General features: G+C 39.9%; 1 protein-coding gene across 2 annotated transcripts in view; it reads left to right on the top strand.

Annotated features, from left to right (window-relative positions):
• Positions 1 to 13670, top strand: part of SCUBE1 (signal peptide, CUB domain and EGF like domain containing 1) — a 191737-nt gene that overhangs the window by 109018 nt on the left and 69049 nt on the right. The gene's annotated exons all lie outside the window — the stretch shown is intronic.

Here is a 13670-nt window from a genome sequence, read left to right as displayed (position 1 = left end):
TTCTGTACATTCTTCTTGCAAGATTGAGGCATGGCTTGTTTCTCTATGTCTTTGGAGCTTGAGAGTGGAAGAGAGTAGCAAGTGCACTGAACAGTGAAGATAATTCTTTAGCTTGTGCTCTCAGTTAACCCATTGCACATCCTTGTGCTTGTCTCCTTCACGGTGCATTTCCGGCTGTTAGTGAGAAGGGCCTTTTGGGAATAGAAGGGGTCGAGTGGCTGGGCTTCTGCCAGACTTTGCCTGGGACAAAGACCACGGAGTAGCTACAGACTGCTGAATGATGCTTGGAGATTGTCAGGTGGTTTATTCCTCTGTATTTTCCACTCTGAGGCTCTACTCGCCACATAAAATTATTTCCACTAGGTTTTAAACATAGTGACCATTGGTGAGATGTACCCAATGGATCCCCTTACAAGACAGGGCTTCATCACCACAGAAAACATTCTGGCAGGGCAAGATTCTGCTCTCTTCCCTCAGGGTTCCTATTTCTTTTCTTAAAACCACTGAGTCCTTTGCAGACTGTCCTGCTAGCCATTGGCAAGCTCAGCTCTGCCTGTAAGCATCCACAGCTATCTGGAGTGACCACCTCTAGGAGACCAGAAGCCTTACTGTGAATATTTAGTTGATTGCTGGGCTAACAGTTGCAGTAGGTGGCAATATTTATAAATTTTCCATATCATTTGTGTCTTGTCATCCATGACAAACCATCCACTTGCCCACAGGCCAGCATACAACCACTCTGTGTAGGAAATGGCACAGTGTTATAACTCTGTAGTGGTATTGGATGACAAGATTGAGGTAAAATATCTTCCTTCATGTGAAAAGCTGGGCATATGGCACTTTATTTTTAGATTATCCATGACTATAAATTTCCAATTAGTTTGCAGACCTAGCAAGAGACCCATATAGTTTTATTTTTTAATGATACACTGTTTCAAGTCATTTAACCTAACAAAAGCTATGAGGCAGCTCATCTTGCTTTGTCAATGTGCTTTTAACACTTTTAGCTATAATTTCAATAAGACCCATAGTCTCACAAGAAGTCAGGAACATAAATGTGCCCAAAAACCTCTAGGCCACTGAAACATGCAACCCTCTGGGTCTCAGTGTTGAGTTTCCCCAGCCACAAATAGTATGTGCAGTTCTCTCTAGAGGTACTGAGCAACATAGTGCACTGTGTTGATGCCTCACCCTCTGAAAAAGATAAATATCCAACCTGAAAATAAGCTCGCACTGCTTCCAAGAGTCCAGGCAAATAGCATTAAAAGTTTAGCCATAAAAAGATTAGTAGCCGTCTTCTTAATTACACCAGGTCTTCAAGTTCCAAGCTGAACACAGACAGTAGAAATAGACTCAGGGAGATAGTTTAAAATCCAGTTTGCAAAATACATTGTTTAACTCTTCAGTACCTCCTGTATTAGCAGGTATCAGCTGAGAGCTGAGAGTTTCTGGACATGCTATGTTTAAACCACTGATTCCTTAGAAAAACATTAACTAAGGAGGAAAAGAAATTTAATTAGTGAGTGAGATCTGAGTGGGTGGCTTAATATTTGGGGACTTTTTGACTTGTTTGTTTCTACTGATTGCTGATAGTCAGAATTTATTTTTTTAATGGAGTCTTACTCATTTCCAAAGTGTAGTGGCATTTCCATGAAATTCCATATGTCTTCAGATGCTTTCTAAACAGCTGTTTTAGGAAGTACTGGAAGGCTCCTCAGGAAACTTTTTTCCCAGCTTTTCTAAATGGACTGTGATTTTTGACCCTCCTGCAGGCAGTCTTGGGAGAGTACGAGAAGTAGACAACTTTATGTAATTTTAGTAATCTGATGAAAGGTGCTTTCAGTTGCAAGTCCTGAGATGATAATTTGTAGTCCCCTGTCATTTTCTGCACGCTATCAAAATTACTATGATCTGCATAACCCTTAAGATCAGCCAAGGCTCAGAAAAGCTTGACAAGATTGCTTTAGAACAGTGTTGCTGTTAGACAAGTTTGCCTATAGCAGTATTTTTGCTACAGCAAGACTGGCCACCTCTGTGTTTCAGACTGGCTTTTACAGGGGCCTGTGTCCAAGTCATGCTGTGGTCCTGTGACTTGTGGCTAAATCTTAAACAGAGAAAAGTAGAAAAATACACATTATTCTTTCCTGTTAGAAGTATTTTTATCTAGATCTTGTAAGGCAGATGAGAAACTGGTCTTCTCTGATGACCCACAAGAAACTTCCCTTTAGAACTGTCCAACAATGCCTAGGAATTTTCATCTAACTTTTTCATGTTTGGACAGACCCTGAGGGCTTCCAGCTGTCACTTATTTCCCTGGATCAGAGAAAAGCACTTGGATGCAGAGTAAAGAGTGCTCTCATTACAGAGATGGCACTGAATGGCTGTTGTCTAGTCAGTGAATGTTCATACAGCTCATTTCCCCTCTTCTTCACTTCCCCTTGGCCATTGCCATCATGGAGTGGCAGCAGTGCAGCTTTAGTTGTACTCCAGGGGGGCTCCTGGAGAGGTCCTGCCTTGGTTCCATGGTGGCTGCTTCAAACTGGACCTTGAGCCACGAGCATCCTGTAGATGAGGAAGGACATTCATCCTGCAGAAGTGCACAGCTCCAGAACCTGAGCTGTACCATCGTCTGTAAGGGACATTTTCATTCCCCTTGTTGCAGAACACCTTGCATTTGCTACAAACCACAAGGGCACAGTCAATGTCTTCAGGTCTTCTTAAGCATCTGGTATGGTTCATCTTGCAGTTAGTTGAGCACAGCCTTCAGCTCTTAAAATTATGTTCAAATCCCTGGTTTGTGTGGTATAACAGAATTTTTTCTGAAAATATTTTGTGTTTCTTAGGAGCATCACAGAGACCTTCTCCATTTTCCTTTACCTTCTTTTCCTTGGGAACCCATTTGTTTCTTCTCTCACAGCATCATAGTATGAGACTGCCCTACCTGGTTAGAGGAGTGGACTAGTGAATTTCACATATTTTTCAGTCTAAATCCAGAATGAGTGTGAATCACGGTTTGTATGCCCTGCCTACCTGTATGAGAGCCATTCTAGTATGGGCACACAAATTTAGAAGCACCAAATTTCCACTTAACCCTACTAATACACTTATCTTCAAAATATTTTGTCCAGTGTTGCATCTTCAGCAATGGAAGTTGCTTTTATTCATGTTTCCATATCTCTTTTTGCTGCTACAGCCCTGGATAGAATTCATAAGTCAAACAGCCCCGTCACAGTCTACAGCTGTAAAAATAAATCATCCAGCAGTCTAGAACTTTATCATTAAATAAACTGTAAATTATCAAGTCTTGTGGGCCTAACATTCTCCTTGGCCACTGTCTTTCACTCGAAAATGCTACAAGGTTTTTATAGAGCAATTGTCTGTTGATATCCTGAAGCTTTCTTTTAGAAACTGTTTAGAAACTTTAGAAGTTTCTTTTCAAAACTTTTCTTTAAGAAACTTTCTTTTAGAACTTGATATTCTGGACACAGAAATAGAATTCATAGCATCAGCTATGTCATCGGGCTCCCTCATTACAAATAAGTCAAGTGCTTACAGAGAGGTGACAGACAGCTGGAAACCTCCTCTTTGAGGAACCAGAACTGTAAAACTGTCTGGAATTTAGACTCAAGGAGTCCTCATCTCCTAGTCAGAGATACTGCTTTGCTCTTTGGCTGCTCTTTACATCAACTCTTTGAACCAAGTAATTTAATGAAGTTCTTTTTTGTATTGTCTTATGAAGTCACTTGCTGCATTGCCATCATCACAGGCCTTATTAGACTGCATGAATCTGTAAAGTGTTTCAGCAACACAACCATGATGTTCTGTGCAGGCTGTTTGTTAGATCCTGTCCTCTGGTCAGCTCTTCTTGAAGAGGCAGACCTGACCCATTTGTCACTAAGTTTCATTTTCCTTGCTCTACACTTTAGCAGTCAATGGATCAGGCTCATTTGGGCTTGACATGACATGACTTCAAAACAACTGCCAGCACTATCTTCCTCATCTTCAATCCCTTTTCCATTCTTCCCAGAGATCACTGTTGTAAGAACTCACTTTGGCCATAAAATGTTCTTGCTCCGGCCTTAGAAGAAAAAAAATTGGTCCCTTCTTGTCACAAGAAGAGGGGTGTACAAAGTACTTTTGAGTATAGCAAAGAGCAACAGGACAGTGAGCCCATCCTGAAGCTGAGGAAGTGCAGTCATTTCCCTTGCATGCTTAAGGGAAGCAAAATGGTGCGAGTAATACCATTGCTACAGGTGTGTTCAGAAATCCAAACTCTGCACAGAAATTCACTCCTTCATGAGACATGTTCAACTAACTTTGTGTCAGGGCAGCTGAGGATTTTGCCATTGGACACCGACTTCTTGGGTCATCAGAAAGGTTATTTACAATCCTCATCAGAGAGTGATGCAATTCTCTTCCCTGGAAGCTGTTTCCTAAGAACCTTCCAAAGTATTTTACTGTCAGCTGAAATGCTGGTAAAAGCTGCAAAGTGCATTGGAACTGTGCTGGTCTTTGTTACTGCTCAAGTTTACCTCTGCCTAGATTGCTTCTGTGGTGCCATTTGGAAAATCACACCAATAAGCACCAGCTTTGCCGGGCTGGGATATATGGGCACCTGTATTACATTTCATCCCTGGTTTCCTAGGAATTGTTCTGTGGTCTGGCATATAACCAGCAAATAAGGAAGTATTTTCACTAGTTCTGTATTTTCCCTTTTTGTGGCAAGAATCATTTGACTTCTGCAGATGTCTCCTCTTCCATTACCTTATCAGTAGCTTTCCAGCTGTTTGTAATGAGCACCCTGCTACCTGCCTGGAGAAATGAGTGTGCAGGGAGCTAAGACCATTCCCTCTACACAGCAATAACTAGAGGTGTGAGCTGTGGAAACTGCAGTTTGGGATTTCTGCCACAGATTAGCTTATGACAGAGAATATCCTCCCTGCATGTTACATGGGGGAGAATCATCTCTTTGTTTGCTGTGGAAGTTGTACTTCCCCATCAGTTCAACTCCAAGGATCCCAAACATTGCAGTAAACAGCCAAAGCCAGTTCAGACTAATAGATCACAAGTGCAAGTCCTACTTTGGCCACTTTAATGACATGCCAGTACTCTCTTCTCTGTGTGCTGGTCAGCTCTTTCCTCCAATCTTGTGCCTCCTGAAGGTACCTGGAAACATCACCCAAGGTAACTCTGTTTATCCTGTCCTGCCCAAAACTGTTTTGGTTTCATATCTTTAGCCCAGTACCTACAATAGGTTTTAGTGAGCTGCTCCTATCATAATGAATAAAAAACCCACAACTTGAGCTTATGGCCATGACTTACAGCATTTGTAGCAAAGGCAAGCATTTTTGTATCTGTTACATCAAAAAAGGCAGAGGGATTTACAAATTTAGAGCTTGGATTTACCCATTTGAACCAAAAATGGTACTCAACTTCATATGCCTTGAGTCATCTGAGCTTAATAGTCAGCCACATGGTATCTTTTCTTAAACCCCAGTTATCTAAGGATTAGGCTGCCCCTGTTCATCCTGGACATCAAGCGTGCTTTGACTGACTTGTCTGGAGCACCTCTCACCTGATTGCCTCAGTGGCAGGAGGGTACCCAGTTATAGTTACTCCCACACAGAATTCCCACTGCAGGTAACAGATTGTGTTAGTTACCTGATTGGTAATGAGCAGAGGAAGAACCATCAGGTGTGAGCTGAACATTCTCCCCAGGAGTTCAAGACAGGACAGCCCCATCCTTGCTTCTGCAGTTGTCCCTTGCAGAGACTTCCAGGTATCATGCAGCTCTTAGCAGAGCAGTACTCTGCATTCCCTGTTTCTAATTAATTAAGATCCTCTGTCAGGTATCTTGCATAAAATTGGGATTACAGAGGGCACACACCCAGTGCGTGAACTTCGTATTGATAATGATGTTATGTCCACATGCACATTCGCCTGGTCAGCAACCTTCTCCCTGTCTTTTTCTTAGTCCACCTGGAAATCCTTGGGATTCAAGAGCTGAGAAGGCTAAAAAAATCTCAGGTCTTAACTTGCAAGGATCTATGCTCTGTATGAACATGCACATAAACAGCAGATTAAAAACTTCTAATTTCGCTAGTGTGCTTCTTTTTACTTCCACCTCTCTGTATGACACATAGGACTCTTTGAATCACTGTTTTCTCTTTGGTAGAGACACACAACTTTTTCTTGATTACAGGAGAACAGAATCCACAAAGTTAACTATGATTACCAGAGTCTCATAGTTAAATTTATCTTCTCCTACTAGGTTTAAAATGACATCATATCAATATGGAAACTTCCCTTCTATGTTCTTTCAGCATCCAAAGATCTCTCCTCTGGTGACTCAGTGTGAATAACTTACCCAAAATCAAACATCTGTCTTGAAATGCTGTAAAAACCACACAGTGATAGTGTAGGTCATATGGAAATCCACCATTTTCTGGATTTCAGGACTCTCTGGTAGAGCCATATTTAGTTTTTTTGCAGCTCAGGAAAAGGAGCTGTAGAACAGTAGAACTTACTGAAGCCATGCATTCGTAACCTAAAAAAATCCTTTCATCTGATGAGAGTTTTCTCTCAAAAGCCTTTTTTCTTGAAAGTAGGTTTTGTGGGGGAATTGGTTTTCACAGTGCTTTTTCCTGGAATGATCTTCAGAAACAGGGAGACAGAATGTACACAGACAGAATGTACTTGTTAGAATATTCATTTAAAATGTGAGGAAATGATACTAAAGACCCTTGCACAGTGCATTGCCACCTGTGTTCAAGGAAAACGTTGGTCTGTAAAGTCAGCCTAACTCATTATTGCCTCATGTATATGTTCCACCCCTGGAGCCACTATTGGTAATCAGTAGCCTAAAAAGGGCTAGGAATTTTTCAGTTTCAGTAAACATAAAAGCATAGAATATGTGACCTGGGTTTCTAACATGCAATTTAATGCCTTAATTACCAAACACTGGAGTAAAGAGTGTAAGAGCTCTGGTTTGACAATTTCCAAAAGTCTTATATTCCAACGTGAATTAAACATGGATTCTGCAGACTTTATTTTTGTCTTCTTTCAAAATAGAATAAGGGTTTCCAGGTGATACTACTCCCAGGTTTTTGTCTCAGAGAGCAGGGTGGTGGACAAGCTAGTGTTTGTTTTCAAGTGCTGTTCTGAAGCAGTTAACTTCTATCCTACCAAGGCTCACTTTAAGTCAAGAGCACCTTTCCAGTATGTACTTCAGTACCTAGCTTTGTTGTACTGCCTCCTAGGACTCTTCCCAATTACTTAAAATATGTCTTTATTTTTCTGAATGGCTTTTACCGATTTAGAAATGCTCACTGTCAGAAAACCAAGTGTGCAGCTCTGTATGCATCATAATCCTTTTGTGCTTTAATCAATAAAGAATTGCAAACATTTCATTAGCAGGCATATTGCTAGGAGGTTCTATAATTCAGTTACTGACTGTGAAGCCAAGACCTCACTTTAACTCTTTCTGTCAGTTCTACTTTGCTGTATGAAATCATAGCAAGCAGGGGGAAGGAATCCCTGAGGTCACTCATGCATTCTCTGTCTCCCAAGGGCAGATCTTTTCATCTTGAGTTACCGTCACTTTTACTCATTGAGTTTGTGAATGGTGTGCTATTTCCTGTAAAAATCCCTTGTCTTCATTTCTTTGCTGACGATAAAGACTCTGACCTTATCCAGAATTCCTGGTAATACCTTCCATTGTTTTGCTTTCCCATTTTAAATGAAAGGATTTATCCAAGGTCAGGAGATAATGCTCTTTCGCGATGTTCAGAGAATTTCAGTTTTTCTTAAATGCAGCTTCTCTACCTAGAGAGAGCACCACAGCTACAAGTGTTAATTTTAAGAGCCAGACTGGACTCATAGGATGCTCATAAAACACCTGATCCAATCTATCAAGTGACATTCCCTAAATATGTAGTGTTCCCTGAAGAGGAATCGAGCTTTTCTGAACTGAGAGCTGCAGGGTTCATGATTCAGTGTAAGATTCACCTAGTTGTTTCTTCACACATTCCCTATGTGGCAGGGCAGAATTCTCATCCTATTTTCATGCAAATAAAATTCTACCAATCATGAAATTGCAAGGAAATGAGGAGACAAGCATAACGAAGTGAAGAATTCCACATCCTGCAAGTTACCCTTTCTGTCTCACCTTTTTCATTGCCTGAGTATGAAGCTCTTTCAGTTCCTCCTTCATCTGTTCACAGCTATTTGTTTCTTTCATTATACTCTTGTGAATGCTCTTTCTCTATTCTTTTCAGCATCACAGAGCATAATTTGCATGATAATGGCATAGTTCTCCCTTAACTGAAAATTGAAATATTTTGTGTGTTCAGTTTCTTCTTGTGCCTGTTGTCCTTTGGGTCACTCCCTGTACCCTGATCTCCTGCCACATAGCATGTGTACCTCATGTACTTGCAGTAAAATTCTTTTTATGGATGGTAACAGCAGTCTTATCATCTGTTCTCTGTCTCATGGCTTTCTTACTCATACCACATATTCCCTCTTATGTAAAGGCAAGCTCATTTTATAATACATAGAATTAAATTTTTTTTTTTTAATGGCCTTTCCTGGGTTAAGTTTGAATCTCTTCCAAGTTTCAGGCTTTCAGGATTTGTGCATTTTTGATCAGAATTTGCGGGGGATCTTCAGTGTATTTTATTTATTTGGTTAGGTAGTCCTTGTTCTTAGGCATGGTCATGCACTTCACCTACCAGTAGTAGTTAAAATTATTTCTGGATTCTCTGGATAAAAGTTAAAAGGAAGAGAAAAAAACACCGTCCAGTGTATCTGGAATTCAGAAAGAGCTCTCTTTGGTGGAGATTGTGCTGTGGCACCAACATGAAGAAAACAGATGAGATGTCTGCACGGGCAGCCTTTGAGCCAGATGGAGCAAAGTGCTTTTTCAGGTGTGAGAGGAGAGGAGGTCCAAATTAAGGACTAATTTGATTTCAGACACTATGTGTATTAAACTGAATGTATTCAACATTTTTTAAGGGGAGGAAGCCAGTACCACTCAGCTGAGCAGGATCTTGCCCTGCCATAGAACTGCTCTAATACCTTACCATCATCACTTTTTCATAACTGCAACATATTTGGCGCAATGGAGTCCTGGTGTTGGTCCTTATGAGGGCCCCAAAACACTACAGTGATGCAAGGAATCATAATAGACAATGGCAATTAATAGTTTTAGATTAGACCTGCTCAAAATTCTCAAAGCCATATATTTGGCTTTCTTTAACAGATGTCCTTAATCTTTTCTCAGTTGTTCAAAGTTGGTGTTTCACTGTGAATTAAATACAGAGAAAAAACCTCATTTTTATGTGCTTAGCATAGGTAAACAGGTTATCTCGTGATTCAGAGACAGTAGCAGTTTACAACAGCTTTAGTTACAGCACATCTGCTGAGAAACAGAGATTGAGAGTAGTTTGACCTTTTTGCCACTCCAGTTGTCAGGAATTATTACTTCAGAGGCACTTCTTTAGGAAAAAATGGTCCAGTTAATCCATATACTTCCTCATTGCACTGGCTAAAACTGTAAGTGCACTAAAGCTGCTGTCCTGCTTGCAACATTTAGCTTTAGTTGCATGAAGATTGACTTGTTCATGTGTCTGACCCCTGAATTTAAGACAGTTATTCTGAGCATAAGATACTGTGTTCAGATCTTGTGCAAAATTCAGACCAGGTATAGAAGTAGATAGGATTACAATCTGAGTACAGTTACTCATAATTTGCTTGGACTGTGATTTACTGGGTAGGATGTGATAGCTTCTCTAAATTCTGAGCTCCAGGCTACTCCATCAAGAACTGTTATTGCCTACCATAAAAGTTGACTCAGAAAAAGCTCAAAATAATATGGCACACACTTTGAGAGCAAAGCCCAATCATCCTGTTTCTGCTGACCCCAATGAGCTCTAGCCTACTGCAAATGAATTCCAAATAAAGGCAGTTTGAATTGCTAGTTTTCTTTAACTTGCCTTTTAGTCAGTGCTCTCAGTTGGGCAAACATAGGAACTTGGTAGTGGAAAAAAGCATTTTTCCACTTCCAAGTCTTCCTTTCCGCTGTACTTACTGCTTACCATGTCAACCTAAACAGTTTACAGAAATCTGGCAAACTTAGAGAATACTCTTTATTTTGGGGGACTGCTATGTCTTTTATCCACAGCCTACCTATTGCTGCAAAAAATCCTTTTCCTCTGCACAAGGCCTTAAGACAGGAGGTCAGTCCAGCCTTCCTCTGCTTCAGAGGAAATGGCAATCATAAGCCCTGCAGAACACAGTCATTTATTTTAGTCCAACAACTTCTTCTGAGCAAGAAGGTGCCATTCAGTGTCCCTCTCATGCTTTTCCTAAGAGTCAGATGCTGCAAGGCTGCCTTGAATGTAGGTGATGACTTCAGTGGCTTCCCTTTCCCATTTTCACTTAGGTTATATAGTTCTCTTATTTTCACTACAGCTGGGTTTTTCTCTTCTGTTAAGACTTCTTTGCATGTTTTGCATACATTCTTGAGAGCAGCTCTTACATTTACAGTTGTTATCCACCCTTTCCATTCATTGTGTCATGATCAGGAGCCTGGAAAAAAATAGAGTTTTCTGGATCCTGTTGACTTCAGACTGCTGTGATGGGTAACAGAAAAGATCAGAGAATGACTTCTCTATATCTCTAAAGAAAGCACCTTGGTGCTAGATCTCCCTCCTTTTGCCTTCATTGGTGTTCACCTTTTCCAGTCTTTGTACCTGTCCTCATGATTTATCAAAGATTATAGAGAATGATCTAGTTAAGACATAGATTACAGCATGATCCTCAGATGCATCCCTTCTAGTCTCAAAGACCTATGTAATTATGTTCTGCTTTGCATCTCAGTTACTATAAAACTGGTTTGGATCTTAGTTCAAATTGAACCAGGCTGCCAACAATGAATAATAAAGATTCCAAGATTTGCCTGATTTTAACCAATACCCTTAAAATCATATCATGTTCTTTTATTCATGAGATAAACTGAAGTCACAAAAATTTGCTTTATGAAATAATTGGCTAGTTTAAAAAAAACCCAACCACACAGATTTTATTAGAAGCTTATATTTTAAATGGTTATGTTTACTTGTTTCATAGAAGAAGCTGAAAATCAGGCTTTCAGAAATATTTTCAAACCATGAGACATGTGTTTGGACTTTCAAACATTTAATAGTATTCAAAGCCAAATAAACCCTGTCTGGTGTGACTCTTTTTAAGAAAGTCACCTGTTGCCACCTGGTAGAGATTCTGTTTTAGTTCAAAAGCTTCAGAAGTAGAACCTGAAGAGCTGCTCTTTCACTGCTAAACCATTGCAGGCATTGGAGTAACTCCACCTGGTAACTAAGTCAGTGTTCCTCATTGGTGCTGAAGGACCAACAGCTCAAGCTTGTGTTTTTTAATTGGATATTTTAATATCCAGAAGTAGTACAGTGGACTGATGTTAAAACAATAGTTCTAATGGATTAAACCATAGCATACAGGTAATGATTTTAGTTGTTTCTTGTCTGTGGATCCACTGAGCAGACACACAAGAGTTTGTTCCAGAATTAGGATCTTACACTGGAAAATTATAATGTAATCTCTCCCAGACCACCTTATACAAATAGATGTCCTTTTCTTTAGATCCCTGTTTCTGCCTGAATTTTCTGGTAGGAATTCAATAGGGATGTAGATGAGGCTACAAACATCACTTTAAATTAACAGTGGAGTCTAATTGTTTCAGATTATGATCTTTCTCATAATTCAGAAGGAATCTAAATGTCAGTAACATGACACTGCTTTACTTATCTTCCAGTTCTTTTTTCTGCTACCTTGTCAGAAGAACAACAACAACAAAAACCAAACAGAAATGTGCAAAAAAGTTTGAAACAAACAAAACAAACAAAACAAACAAGAAAAAGGCTAAAATGTTGAGGTTGTCTTTTACAGAGAAAAAAGCCAGTGAAAATTATCTGTAGGATCAATATCACCATGAAGACCTGATCCAGTTTTTAACATCTGTTCTTTCCCTTCCATAGCTTTTCCAGTGTGATAGAATGGAAATAAGTAATTTGCTTCTGCTCTTGGCTTGAGGCCTTAAAGTTGTATTTGCATTTCAAATATATACTGGGGTTTGATAGCGGTGAGGTGAAGGATGAGTCGGTGTCACCCCACTCAGAAGCACAGGTGGTCACGCGTTCGGTCTGTGCTGTGCGTAGGCCTCAGCTCCTCTCTTTGATGTAGCCTCTTTCCCACATTCTGCTATTCATGTTTGCTTTCTTTTACCAATGTTTTCTCACGACCTTGAGTTTAAGGAATTTCATCAGTACATCTCTCCAATTATCCAAAGTGAGAGAGGTACTGTCACATGTCCTCTTGCTCACTTGGATCTTCATTCTGTTAAGAGTTCGTCATGTATGAAAGTCAGAGTTGCTAGGAAGGTTGCAGGGTATTTATCCTTTTTGGTTTGTTTTACTAAATCTGTGTGAAAATAAGAAAGGCTGGCTTGATTCCTTCTATTTATACGTAGAAATAACTCTTGTTCATTGAATGACCCTTACCCTATAGATCCAGTCATCCATGACATGGGAAAAAAAAATTGTTGTGTCTATTCATTTTCACTGGATGTCATCCAGAAAGCAGAAATATTACTGCTTATGTTCATCTCGTGTTGACGCACTGCAATAAAGGAGTCTTCATATGCCAGAGTTAATCTGCTAACAGAAGATTTACTGCTCTTTGCAGTGCCATGCCAAACGTAACCTTCAGCATTTTTTCCTGAGTTTTACCTTAACTCTTTACTCCTGGCAAATCCTCCTGCCCTTAAGCTGTGCCCAAGTTAAAAAATTTAAATGACCTGAAATGTTTTTCCGTCTCTGAAATATAAAATTATTATTTGATATGTTGGTCCACAAGGACGCACGCACGTTCACATACAAATGGAAATGCCAGCATTGTCATTTGAGAAGAATTCTTCAAGCAGAAGTTTCAGCCTCTAAGTGTATAAAATAGTCCTTGCCAGAGAAGTAGATGAAAATCAGAACTATATCGCTTAAACAGTTAGGTTCAGGTCCTGCAAGGTGAGCAAGAACTGCCTGAAAATCAGGAGCTGCAGACTCAGCTCCATTTTCAGAAAGCTGTTCCAGAAAACATGTCAATCTGTTTGTTAGATGTGCTTCCTGGCAGTTATATGCAAATCCATTTGTATACTGGTAGCTCTTTCTACACAATGTTATTACATAGCAAACAGACATAAAAATTTAAAATCTATCTGGAGGACCAGGTGTGAATGTATACAGGCTCAGAGATCTGTCCCATGCTGTTAATGCGTGTGTGCCCCAAATCCATGCTTTCAGTTCATTCTTAAGTGCCAGGAGCTTATTTCACAACTGATGGAGAGGCCTGTGCCAGTGCAAAAGAAAAAAAAAACCAGTAACACTTTTTTTTTAAGCAGTGAAGTCCCTCCAAAGGGCCAGTCTGAGTTCACCTTGAGGGCAAAGCACAGGGTACTTTAAAATAAAAATCTTTTAGTACTAGTCAATTGAAAGATAAAGCCTGTTCTGTTCTGTGTAAATAATTTTTGATCAATGTACTGTTCTAAGGCAATTCCCAATTAGCATATCCTATAGCTGATTGTCAGACCCTGTCCACAGGGTACAATT

Source organism: Corvus brachyrhynchos, unplaced genomic scaffold (assembly GCF_000691975.1).
Source record: "Corvus brachyrhynchos isolate BGI_N302 unplaced genomic scaffold, ASM69197v1 scaffold209, whole genome shotgun sequence".
Lineage (NCBI taxonomy): Eukaryota > Metazoa > Chordata > Aves > Passeriformes > Corvidae > Corvus > Corvus brachyrhynchos.
Note: the sequence above shows the minus strand (reverse complement) of the source record. Positions and strands in the feature narration are given on the sequence as shown.